The 13459-nt window shown below is 44.2% G+C and overlaps 1 pseudogene across 1 annotated transcript; it reads right to left on the reverse strand.

The window, feature by feature from the left end:
- Positions 1–8857: 8857 nt before the first annotated feature.
- Positions 8858–9372, reverse strand: LOC104672390 (annotated as a pseudogene). Its single transcript, XR_749389.2, has one exon. The product of XR_749389.2 is annotated as a 60S ribosomal protein L21 pseudogene (transcript).
- Between the last annotated feature and the right edge of the window lie 4087 nt (positions 9373–13459).

Genomic DNA, 13459 nt, shown 5'->3' on the forward strand with positions numbered 1-13459 from the left:
AATTTTTTTTTTTTTTTTTTTTTTTTTTTTTTTTTTTTTTTTTTTTTTTTTGTAGAGCTGGGGGCCTCACTGTGTTGCCCAGGCTGATCTTGAATTTCTGGGATCAAATAATTCTCCTGCCTTGGCCTCCCAAAGCTTTGGGACTACCGGCATGTGCCACTGCGTTCAGCCTTCTTTCTTTCTTTTTTTAATGTTAGTGTTTATTCCATCTTTTTTAGGAAATTTTTCTCTACTCTATAGTCATAAAGATAATCTCTTCTAAATATTTAAGTGTGCCTTTCCCAGTTAAATTTTTAGTCCATCTGGAATTGATTTTTATACATGGTTTGGGATAGAAATCCAGTTTAATTTTTTCCATATAGGTAACCAGTTGTCTCAGTGCCATTTCTAGTTCATCTTTCCCCTACATAATGTTATTTTTGAGATACCTTACATTTCTTTTTCTTTTTCTTTTTCTTTTCTTTTTTTTCCCTCTCTTTCTCTTCTTTTCTTTTCTGGCAGGGTCTGACTCTGTTACCCAGGCTGAAGTGCACTGGCATGATCATCACTCAATTCAGCCTTGACTTCCTGAGCTCAAGCAATCCTCCCACCTCAGCCTCCCGAGTATCTGGGATTACAGGCACACACCACCACACCTGGCTAATTTTTATATTTTTTCTAGGTACAGGATTTCACCAGGTTGCCCAGGCTGGTCTCAAACTCCCAGACTCAAGTGATCTGCCCGTCTTGGCCTCCCAAAGTGCTGGGATTACAGGCCTGAGCCACCACGCCAGGCAGAGATACCTTATATTTCTATATATGCATGCTACTGCTTCAGATTGTCTTTATTCTCTTCCAGTGGTCACTTTGTGTGTCAATAAACATTACCTTAATTACTACAACTTTCTAAGTCTTGGTATCTGGTGAGCAAGTCTCCTCACCTTGTTATTATTATCTTTCAGGAGTATCTTGGCTAGCCTTTGCTCTTCCATATATATTTTATTTTATTTTATTAATTTATTTTTTGAGACAGAATCTTGCTCAGTCACCCAGGCTGGAGTGCAGTGGTGCAATCTTGGCTCACTGCAACCTCTGCCTCCCGGGTTCCAGTGATTCTCCTGCCACAACCTTCCAAGTAGCTGGGATTACAGGAGCATGCCACCATACCCGGCTAATTTTTGTATTTTTAGTAGAGAAGGGTCTCACCATGTTGGCCAGGCTGGCCTTGAACTCCTGACCTCAAGTGATCTGCCTGCCTCGGCCCCCTAAAGTGCTGGGATTACAGATGTGAGCCACCGTGCCTGGCCCCTTTCTTATATATTTTAGAATCAGCTTGTCAAGTTCCTATTTATTGGGAACCTATCATGTATCCAGTGAAAGAAGAGAAGTTTTAGAATATAACGTGGTCTTTGTTTATAATGCGCCTGTATTCAAATTGCAGAGAAGACTAATATATGTGAAACAGAGAATAGAATAAGATGTTTTGTAAAGTGCAGAAATGTGTGGAATATATTGGACATGTAGGAGAAACCCACAGGGAAGCTGGAGAAAAAGGACTTTAAGGGATAAAGTAATTAGAGAAATCTCAAAGAGGGTGGTAAGCCTTGAAAGGTGAGATGAAGAGGGGAAGGAGAGGTACACTCAGAGGTGATTAAAATAAAACTTACCTGAGTATGAATGCATCCCAGTTTACAAAGTACTTTCACATATATTATCTCACTTGGTCCTCAGAGAATATGACTGGGTAAGACAGGTAGTAGTCGTACTTTAGGGGAAGTATAGGTAAAGTGGTTTGCCTGAGAATCCAGTTTGTAAATGTTAGGCTGAGACTTCAAAGCCGATCTAATTCTGGTTCAGAATTCTTTACATTGCATCCCCTTTTCTCTCCATATATGGGAATAGGTGCTGAAGGAAGCTAGGAGTCCTGGAACTGAGGTGTGTGTGATGCATGTGTCTTCTTCCTTAGGCAGAGCATGCCAGGAATTAGGAGAGGCCCCCTGACCAGAGACACTGAGTAATGCTTTTAGCATCCAGGCCCATTCAGCTAGGGGCCCTGAAGAGGAGATCATTGGGAGCAAATAAAATAAGAGCAGCAGATAACAATCACATGGCCTCAAAAAGATCTTGCACACTTCTTAGGAAATTAAATTTAATATAGAATCAGTTATGTTAATATGGTGGCTCTGTTATAATGGGCTTGTTGTTTTTCCTTAAAAATAATATCACAAATTGTGTACTTCTATCAGGCAAAATTTGGGGTTACTATCATTTGCTGGGAACTTTTATTTGGCACAGCATTGTTTTGGGCACAGAGCTGGTCTTCCAATGCAAAATAGTGGAAGCTGGTAACATTTAAATGCATTTCCAGCAAGTTCACTTTTATTCATCTATCCCCAATCTGTTAAGTGCTGAGTTCCATCTAGTATCCAGTGCCCCAGTGATGATTCTCCCTCATTTCTAAGTAACAGCACCATCCAAGATTGAATATCAACTGATCATGCCACAAGAAACTGATGTGTGATAAGTTATTCTGATATCTTTCAGGAGTAATTTCATTCAAAAGCCCTGGCTCGGTGGCTCATGCCTGTAATCCCAGCACTTTGGGAGGAAGAGGTGGGTGGAAAACCTGAGGTCAGGAGTTCAAGACCAGCTTGGTCAATATGGTGAAATCCTGTCTCTATTAAAAATAAAAAAAATTAGCTGGGTGTAGAGGCACGCACCTGTAGTCCCAGCTACTCAGGAGGCTAAGGCAGGAGAATCGCTTGAACCCAGGAGGCAGAGGTTACAGTGAGCGGAGATTGCGTCACTGCACTCCAGCCTGGACGACAGAGTAAGACTCTGTCTCAAAAAACAAACAAACAAACAAACAAACAAAAAACAACAAGAAAGACGAAGGTTAGTGGGATGAACCACAGCCTTTGCTGCTGCAGCTAGTTCTGGGGTTTTAAGTGACACTCATTGTCTTCGCCTACTCTTCCCCATCCAGACTCCCCTTACCTTCAGCCAACATCTTTGCCAGGGGGATGACCTAGCCATGCCCACAATCTTTGAGGAGTCTGAGCTTCTGTCAACCATGCCCTTCTCCGGCTATGGCTGCCACACCTCTGCATTCACCACCAAAATAGAACAAGGCAATACCAAGAGGTGCCCAAGTGAATCTCCTGGGTGTCCAAAGTTCCCCACCTCACCACCTCCCCGGCCACTGTAGCTTACAGTTCAGTGGGACTCTCACTGCATCCCCTAGAGTGAGCATCCCGCTTTTGGAATCAGTACCTCTAACTGACAGAGCCCAGAATTGTGGGAATGGGAAGTAGAAATTCTCCTAGTGGGTCAGGTGGAAGTGGTGGTAAGCGGGGTCATTTTTGTCTAAATGAATTGTTACCTATGTTAGGTGGAAGGTAGCCAATGTGACTTGCCACCAAGTACTGCCACCTATGCTTGTGCCACCAAGTGGCCAGTGCGTCTACTTAAGGGATAAAGCTATATTCTGCACTCAAAGATGATCTTTGTCACTGGCAGTGGCAGCAGCTAGATCAGCCTCAGTAAATGGGACCCTGTGTTGTTGGACCCAGGTGTAACAAACATTGCTGTCATTATAGTACTCTGTTCATGTGTACCCATGTGCCAGCACTGGGGTGACTGATGTCAACTGGCTGTCAGCTGAACTATACCCTGAGACTTAGTTCCTCTTCCTGGTGGATGCTCTGTGGTGGGCATGAACATGCAACACAACTGTCTATATACTTTGTGTCCACTCCCATAAGTTATAGACTTAGATTTCTTGTCCCTGATATACCATTCTTTCTCCTTCTTGTTCCCTGACAATCTGGCCAAGCCATTTTACACTGCCACAAATTGATATATATTCTAACCTCAGGTCATTTCTCTTTCCATATCACTATTTCAAATCCACCTCTGAGACAGATGGAAATATACTCCCTTTCTGATTTGCACTCATATCTTAAATTGACCCATCTGAAAACCAAGCTTGGCCCATTCATCAATTCACCATAACATACTTCCCCTGTCCCCCATATGAAATCATAGAGCACAGGGACAGGTACTGATGCAATGGTGTTGTATGACATGGGGGTCTGTGATACCTGCTCATGCAGCTTGCTTGTAACGTCTGGTCCTGCTTGTGCTCATTCTTGGATGTACCACTTCCATCTTTCAGCACATTGCTTTGGGCCTGCCAACCTTATAATCTGATGGGCCTTATAGGACCCAGTTCATAATGGGTTGTTCTAGATGCATGGTCATGTGGTGTCCCATTATTGGGCACTCCATTTCTACCACAACCTGGTGCTGATTTTTGAAAGGTGTATGCTTCTCTGCTGCAGATCGTATGGCCTTGCTTCAGAACTCTGGGGTTTTTGTTATTGTTGTTGTTGTTGGTTTTTGAGACAAGGTCTTGCTCTCTCACCCAGGCTGGAGTGCTGTGGCTCAATTATGGCTTCATGGCAGCCTCATCCTCCCACTTCAGCCTCCCAAGTAGCTGGGACTACAGGAGTGCACCACCTTGCCTGGCTAATTTTTGTATTTTTTGTAGAGACAGAGTTTTGCCATGTTGCCTAAGCTAGTCTGGAACTTCTGGGCTTAAGTGATCCGCCCGTCTCAACCTCTCAAAGTGTTGGGATTACAGGTGTGAACTACCATGCCTGGTGAACTTTAGAGTTTTCTAGTGTAATTTTCCCACTGGGGCTTTCGAGAAAATCTTCATGTCTTTTCTCACTGTTGATACCGTGAATACCCCGGGGCCTGCTGTGATGTAATGGACTAAGTGGGAGGGCCACTTCTATTGCCACCAGGACTCACCTTTCCTGCTCTGAATCCCACTCTAAGCATGTAACTCAGTACATGGGTTAGAGTAGTGTTTCCTAGTGTGAAATATGCTGCCTTTGGAATCTGAAGAGGCCTAACGGGCACTGTGTTTCCTTCTTTTTAGTGGAATGCAATAATTTGTCCTTAACTTTGGAGGGGATTTCCTGGCATGCACCAGATCACTGATTTTATTGATGTGGGAGATCCCAACTGTTTGCAGGGTTTATCTCCCACTCTCTGGAAAGTATACTTACCTTAACAAGTCCCTTAATGTGCTAGCTACTTGCTGTCCATGTAGATGGCATAATCATCATCTATGTAGAAAATCAGTATGACATTCTGTGGGATTTTCAGCCAGACCAGATCTCTCCGAAGAGTAGGAGAGTTAATATAGCTATGGGACAAGACTATAAATGTACACTGTTGTTTCTTCTAAGTGAATGTAAACTGTTCCTGATAATCTTTTCTGAAAGAGAGAGAATACAGTGATCAGATCATACCACATACCTGAGGCCATCTAGGTCTGTTCTACCAAAGATAGCATATCTGACACAGCAGCTGCAACTGTGGTTACTACTTGGTTAAATTTGCAGTAGTCTACTTTCATTGCCCAGAATTTGTCTCATTTTCTCCAGGCGCCAGACTGATGAATTAAATGAAGACATGATGGAAACCACTATCTCTGCATCCTTTCATTCAGGATGCACTAATTTTTCCATTTCCCCTGAATGCAATATTGCTTTGCATTTCCTATCTTGGCTTGCTTGTAAGCTAAGGAGTGGGGGGCAGTTTCACAGGTTTTCAGTTGGCCTTTCCACTATGAAAGCTTTTACCTTATGGGCCAAGGTACCAGTGTGGTGGTTCTACCAAATACTAAGTGTGTCCTTCCAGTTACACATCAGAAAATCAGAGAGATGATCACTGTATGGGTTGCAGACCTACTTGACATTTCTGTGACCAGGACTTGGGCTAGGACTCCAGTTTTTACCTAAACTCCATATGATCCACTGGGGGACTTGGTGCTGTTTTAGGACTCTGGAAATTAAGCTGGACTTGGACCCTGTGTCCACTAGGGTCCTTTTATGCGGTCCCCTTTCCTTAGTGTATGGTTACCCAAGTAAATGATGGTAGGCCCATTTGTGGAGGAAACATAGGGAAACACTACCATGTACATTTGCCATGGCATTCCAGGATCCTTCCATTTGGGAGTCTGGCATCTCCTTTAGGCAATTACTTGGGTCTAAAAACTGGTCCAGGTTCAGAAGGTGCTGCATTATCTTCAAGCAAGCATGCAATACTAGCCCCCAGTTGGCAGGAGTGGGCCACTCCTGCACAATCAGAAGGTTCAGGGAAATATAGTCAACATTTTCAAGTGGGTCAACCCAAATGTCTCACAGCTAAGCTAACAAGAGGGCTTAGGCTTTAAACCACGTGTCAATGAGTCATTGGATAAAGGCTGCCCTGGAAAGAGGCCATGACCTTGACATTTTCTTAGGGACCTCAGCCTCCTCAGTATCCATCCTTGATTTATTTTGGTTTTACAATTTGAGTAATATCCTTGTTGGCATCCCACTTATTTTGTTTCTAGAGATCCTGTATTCTTTTTTCTTTCTTCTTCTTTTTCTTCTTCTTCTTTTTTTTTTTTCCTGAGACAAGGTCTCACTCTGTTGCCCAGACAAGAGTGCAGTGGTACAATCTTAGCTCACTGTGATCTTAAATTCCTGGGCTCAAATGATCCTCCCAAAGTGCTGGGCTGTGTTCTATTAATTGTCTCCATAACTCTGTGTCTCAGCCCCCCTGGCTACCCCTCCAACCTTGCCTCTCACTGTGATAATGACATCCATCTGCCCTCTGACAATTAAGCATTACCACAAGATGCAGGAGGGAGGGTACTGTCATCCTCATCCTAGTTGCTATCAATGAGTCCAGTCCTATAATGGCATCTCTACCATCAGCCCTGGCCCATAGAAGACAGCCACCATTAAACCTCTTCATAAAGCTGGTGTATGTTATTACTTTGGTAAGTGGTGTATCCTCTGATGGGTTTTCCAGCCTTTTATAGTATCCATCTAGCACCCTACCTTCTATCCTTTTGATCCTTTCCTCCATCATTTGCCAGGAACACTTCTTGTATTTCTACTTCACGTAGCATGGCCCACTGCCTTTTCTGTGTTTCTAGGAGCCATCCTAGTAACATGTTCACACCGTCTCCTGGGATCTTTGCCAGATTATATTATGGATCCCAGGAGAGCATTCCCAAAACTAAAAACTCTTCGTTATTCAACCTTATGTTTGCTTTCTTTGCTCACCCTGAGAATCCAGTCCCATGTGTCCTCTCCTCACTCCCACTGCTGTGTGCTGGCCAGGCCCTGGGTTGTAGTCTCCTTCCTTCCTCGCAGGCTGCAAGTCAGGTCCTGCTTTTCTCAATTCCCTACCAGGTTGCCTGGACTGAAGGAGCATTTAGTCTTTATTGTTTGCTATTGCATTGCTTGATTATGTTGTGGCTCATTATTGGCCTAGTGACCAGGAGGAAGATGAGGGCCAGCCATGGGGGCATATATTATTTTCCTGGGAAGAGGCTTTCGCATCATCTTTGAGCAAGAGGGGAGTGCCAGCCCCTCATCAGCAGGAGTGGCCTGCTTCTTCATGATCAGAAAGTTCAGGGAAGTGTAGAGACTCAACATTTTAAAGTGGATCAACCCAGAGGTCTTCATCCCATGGGTAATGGTCCCATTCTTTCCCAAGCAGGGCCCTGTCCTTGGCATAGCAAACCTACCTTGGTTGACAGTTTAATCTTTGGAACTCAACTGCTCTTAAGTCCTCAGTCTAACCCTTGGCTTTTCCTGTCCTCTCATCACAGGTGATCAGAGCCTCTTCAAATGCTATGAAAGGGGGCATCTGGCTTTCACACTTAGATTTTAATTGATGATTAATCACTATTAGCTTTCCATTATCTTTTTCCACAGTGTTGATTGTGTATTAGCAATAGCTACCCATTTTCATTGTCCTTATTGTTACTTTTTTGCCTGTATTTCTCCAATGCATGATATGTCATGCCAGCCAGTGCCTTCCTTCCCATCAGTATACCATACCAATGGTAACATTCCCAATGGTACCATCCCAATGTGTCCCACCACAGGTAAAAGTTTAAACTATTGCCCTGCTACCTTGGGCCACCTACCACCTGTGATGGGATCCTCATTACCAGCTGGGTGATCCCCTTCCAATATTCTAATGTAGTGTCTGCTCTTTAGACTACTGGAATTATCTAAGAGTCAATGGAAGATCAGCATGCAGGAGATTTATTAGGAATTGCTCTTGGGATCAAAAACTGGAGGAGAAGGGAAGAAGTTGAGCTGTAATGCAGTCTCAGTGGAGGCCTCAGCTGACCTTATGGGGAGTTCAGAATCTGGGATAAGGTGATCCTTGGTGCTTGTCCCTAGTTGGGGTAAGAGGACCTAGCCTTTAAACCCCCATGGCAATGAGTCATTGGATGCAGGCTGCCCTGGTAAAGGATCATGACCTTGGCAATGTTGTTGTCTTCCCAGGGTGATTCCTGTAAAGGCTGACAGCTAAGGGCCTTCTGTTAGTAGCACTTCTAGTAGCTGGGAGTGACTCTTCCATTCCTGAAGGGAGGTCAGGGTGGTGCATCACAGCGTCCAATACAATCACTAGTCATGATTTTTAAAAATCTTGAATGTGACATCTCCTGACCTCATCTTCCTTGGTTGATGAAATAGATGGGATTGTCTTGGTAGTCAAGAGTACTAGTTAACCAAAAGACTATATGCTCTTTAAGCTTGGGCAAGCTAGTAAGGAAGTGAGGAAAGCAAGACCTGAACTTTGATTTTGAGCAAATCACTTTACCTTTGAGCCTTTTTTCCCTCTCTGTACAATGAAATGGCAATCTCTGCCCTGCTGCCTTCTGTTGTTTTGGATTACCTCATTAGCCATTAGACAACATATTTGAAAGTAATCTCTGATTTTATTTTATTTTATTTTATTTTATTTTTTCAGCCCAGAGGTCTTTTATTTATTTATTTTTTAACACCTATTATGCCATGAATTCATAGGGAATAGGTTCCAGCAGCTCAGGCTCCTTCCCATTGGTTCTCACAAAGTGTGCTTCTCTGGGTGGAGCAGGCTGGCGCTTCAGTTGAACCCAGGTACCTTTCTCTTTGGCTTCTTTCTTTTTCTGATCATTTTCCTTCACGCGTTTCAGGAAGCTATCTCGGCTCTTAGAGTGCTTAATGTGCTCAATACGCACATTAATTCTCTTGGCAAGAATCTTGCCCTTAACTTGTTTGTTTACAATGCCAACAGCATGCTGGGTAACGTTGTAGACTCTCCCAGTTTTGCCGTGGTAACACTTGTGGGGCATTCCTTTTTGAACAGTACCCATTCCCTTGATATCTACAATATCACCTTTCTTATAGATTCGCATATACGTGGCCAAAGGAACAACTCCATGTTTTCTAAAAGGCCTAGAGAACATATATCGGGTGCCTCTCCTCTTTCCCTTTGTGTTCGTCATTTTGGCGAATCACTGGAAGATGGCGGTTCCGGCCGAGAGGCCTGATTTTATTTTTTATTTATTTTTATATTTTTTTCAACTAGGGGCATACTCAGAGATCTCTGATTTTAAATCTTCAGCCCACCTAATACTGTTTCCGGTACACAGTAGATGCCTGTTCGCAAGTCATAGTTGGTGGGAGAACCCCTGTTCTTAAAAATTTCATTTCACTGGAAATCTCAAAGTGTTAAACCCTTGAGGGAGACACCAAATTAAGTTGCTATCACTAATTCACATATATGGAGACCCCTCTAGATGTGAACAGAGCAGTCCCAGGAAGGAGATATGTGAGAGTGTTAAAAATATGCTGCCTAGCCCTGGCTCTCCCATCAACGCTTGCTTCATTGGCTGGTTTAGCAAGGATGAGAGGGTGTTGCTCACTTGTTGGCTCTGGTGGGAAACTTGGCATTCTCCTGCAGCAATAAGGGGGCCTGTCTATTTTTCTAGTTAGGTACCAAATCACCAATGTGGCATTCAAGTCTACCGAATCCCACAAAACCAGGAACCCCTCAGTGGTCTCCAAATCCCAGCACTCCTGACAGTGTGTGTAAGGAACTGTGCAGGTTTTGGCACTTCTCATATCTATTCAGTAGAAATTGAGTAGATAAAGCGAATTGATAAAATGCAGTTTCAAAATTTACCTCATGCATCATTTTTAGTGTTTTAGATGATAGTGAGTACATTCCACTCAATCACTCCTCAACTCCTGGCAAGAGGTAATAAAGACACCTATTTGGGGCAGAGTGGGTAATGATAAAAATTCTATGCACCCAAAAGCACCTTGTTCACAGAACTATTCTCCACTCACAGAGCCCAACTAAAATGCAGCCTCTGCTGTAACAAGTTCACCAAGAAACAGACTTCTAGATAAGATAAAACATGAAGGGATTTCTTGGGGGAGGGAGCTGGAGAAGGCAAAGACCATGATGCAGGTCCGACATCTGTACAGGGAGGAAGGGAAGGAAGCAGGATTGGGTAAGAAGAGTCTTGGACTGCAGCACAGCTCCAAAAGAGGTTTAGCCAGGCCAATGGAGTGTCCTTAAACCAGTTTCACATTGGAGGAGTCCTGTGTCTTGCTGGAATGAGCCTACCTTAATACTCCACTGTGCCTAATCATTGGCTGGACTGTCAGTCTATTGCATGCCCCACAGGAGATCTGAGCTGTCCATTTTCATGGCTACCACCGTCCACTGTTCACCCCTTGCACTTCTCTACACAGGTTCAGGGAACAGCTTGTCCACAATTCCCATCAGCCTCTCTTCCTGAGGGAAACTTAGAAGAGGTTAGTGGGATGAACTACAGGACTCATTGTTACAGTTAGGGTAACCAGTCAGGGTCACAACTGGTATTCATCCTCTCCCTCCTCCACCATCCATTCTAAATTTCCTTCATCTTCAGCCACCACCTTGGCAGGTTGTGCTAACTTACTGGTATTTTGACCCAAACCTTCATCTCCAGGGATCTGAGCCCTTGGCAATCATCCCCTCCCCCAGCTATTGTTGTTATCCACATCTGTTTACAGTTATAATGAAGCAAGGAAGTCCCGGGAAGCACTACCACATGTCTCCCTCCAGGCCCCTGTGTAGGTGGCCAGGCCATTGGCTGCAGCTCGGGAATCTTTAAATAGTCTCACTTCATGCTACATCTCCATCTGTGCAAAGTGGATGACCAGTGTGATGCCCATAACTCTACCCGTTGAGAAAAGATTCCCTCTTCACTGTCTTTCAAGGCCAATTCTGAATGTGGCTGTAATGCAACCACTGTCCGCTTGTGTAATTCAGCTGGTATCCACATACAGCTTGTGCCCAACATGTAAAAAGCTGGTATATAATTCATGTACCACACAGGTTTGTAGGCCAAACTTGGCCCTTTTCCTGCTCCTACAGTTGGTTGTGTAGCACCCCCCATATGGCCATAGGTGTAAGCTGGGAGAGAGGTACTGGTGCAGCTGTGGTCGGTGATGTGGAGGCTGGGCTACCTGCTCATGCTGGCTCAATTGCAGATGTACCATTTCCCTTTTATAATGATCTACTGCTGGGCCTGTCCCACTTTATAACTTGGCAGAATCAACAGAATTCAACTCTGAATGAGTAGTTGCAGATGTATGGTCACTTGATTACCCGAGGGTCAAGCCTTCTGTCTCTATCAGGACCCAGTAACTTACCAGGAACTGTTTTTCTAAAGGCATAAAATTCTCCATTGCAGATGGCATGGCCTTGCTCCAGAATCCCAGGGGCCCGCATTGAGATTCTCACACTGGGGCTTGCCACAGCCTCCATGGTACATCTTTTTTTCCCACCACTAACATTCCCTAAGCCATAGGATCTGCTGGATTTTATGGCCCAAGTGGCACAACAGGTCTGCTGGACCTGGTAGCCTTTTCCTGGTCTGGGCACCATTCAAAGTTGCTGGCCTTCCATGTCACCTGGTATGGGCAGGAGGAGTATTCCTAGGTGTGGAATGTGTTGCCTCTAGAACCCAAGGAGGTCTATCAGGAACTGTGTTTCCTTCTTTGTGGTAGGGAATGCAAGATACAGCAATTTGTCTTTTACTTTGGAAGGGATATTCTGGCATGTCCCTGACCATTGGACCTTTAAAAGCTTCACTGAAGTGGCAGGTCTCTGAAGTTTGATAAGGATTATCTTCCATCCCTGCAGCACATGTATTTTACCATGGCTCCAGCTTGTTAGCCACCTTTTGTGTAAATGACTATTGTCGTTGCTCCCATGTGAATGCAGAATGGAAAAGAATGCATTAGCCAAATCATTGGCCGCATATCCTATACATGAGGCCTTATTAGTCTGCTGCAGTATTAATTCTGTGTCCAGCATGGCAGCTACAGTTGGGACTGCTACTTGATTGAGCTTGTGGTTCCATCCAGTTGCTACAAGGGACAGATTGGTGAAATGGGTGGAAATATGATAGGCCTTGCATCCTTTAGGTCTTTAATAATGGCACTAATCTCCACCCCCCACCTCCAAGTGATATCAGGTTGTTGCTGGGTTTTTTTTTCACCATTGATCAGAAGGCAGTGATATCATTTTTGATTTACTATCTTGGCTTGTAGGGGTTCAGTTTCAGAGTTCCTACTTGGCTATCGCCACTATGATAGCTCTTACTCCACAAGCCAAGGACCCAATGTGGGGCTTACATCATTTATCAAGGACATCCATACCAATTATACATGCAGTGGGGAAATGACCACCAGGTGGGCCCGTGGACTGAGGCTCCCTGTGAACTGGACCATAACCCAGACTCTATTTATGGCCTTCACATAAGGTAATAATGGGAGACCCGTGATGAGGCTTTGGGTTTCTAGGTATCCATGTTAGCTCAGATTCTGTGTCCAATCGTTCTCAAAAAGTCTGGAAATTTCTCTGTTTTTTCTATATAATCACATGAGTAAATGGTTCTAGATCCTTGGAAGAAGAACTGGGAGAATCATTATAGTATAACTTGCTGTGCTGTTAAGGGACTTGGCCACCTCACCTCCTTTAGGCAGTGGGTTCCAGATCTAAAAGTTGCCTTGGGCTGGGAACAGAGTGAGTTAAAGCAAGTTTTTTGTTTTGTTTTGTTTTGTTTTTTGTGATCACCCTCAACCTCCATTCTTCCATTTTATGTGTATGTGTGTGTGTGTGTGTGTCTGTGTGTGTGTGTGTGTGTGTGTTGCTTGTAGATGTTACATAGCACCCTGGATGGCTGTCCATCTGTTTTGCCCCAGGAACGTTATATGCTCTATTCACCGTCTCTAAACTCTGCGTGTTAAGGCCCTTTCCCTGCCACAAGCCTCTATATCTTTGGGCCCCATGATATACATGAATATTAAGGAGCCCAACTCTGATTGCCTTTCCAATCATGAGCTCTGGCCTGCAGAGAAGAATCATCACTAAACTTCTTGGTGTTGCCAGATGGATGGGGAGCCCTCAAGCTAAAGTTGCCTGTTGGAGGACTCTGTGTCTTGCTAGAATAAGCTGGCATTAGTACCCCTGCTGTGGCCAGCCATTGGTTGAGAGCAGCCCATGGAAGCCTGGCACAAATGTGGTGGCAAATCCAGAGGAGTAGCAGCTGGGGCCATCAGTCAGT

Source organism: Rhinopithecus roxellana, chromosome 1 (assembly GCF_007565055.1).
Source record: "Rhinopithecus roxellana isolate Shanxi Qingling chromosome 1, ASM756505v1, whole genome shotgun sequence".
Taxonomy (NCBI): domain Eukaryota; kingdom Metazoa; phylum Chordata; class Mammalia; order Primates; family Cercopithecidae; genus Rhinopithecus; species Rhinopithecus roxellana.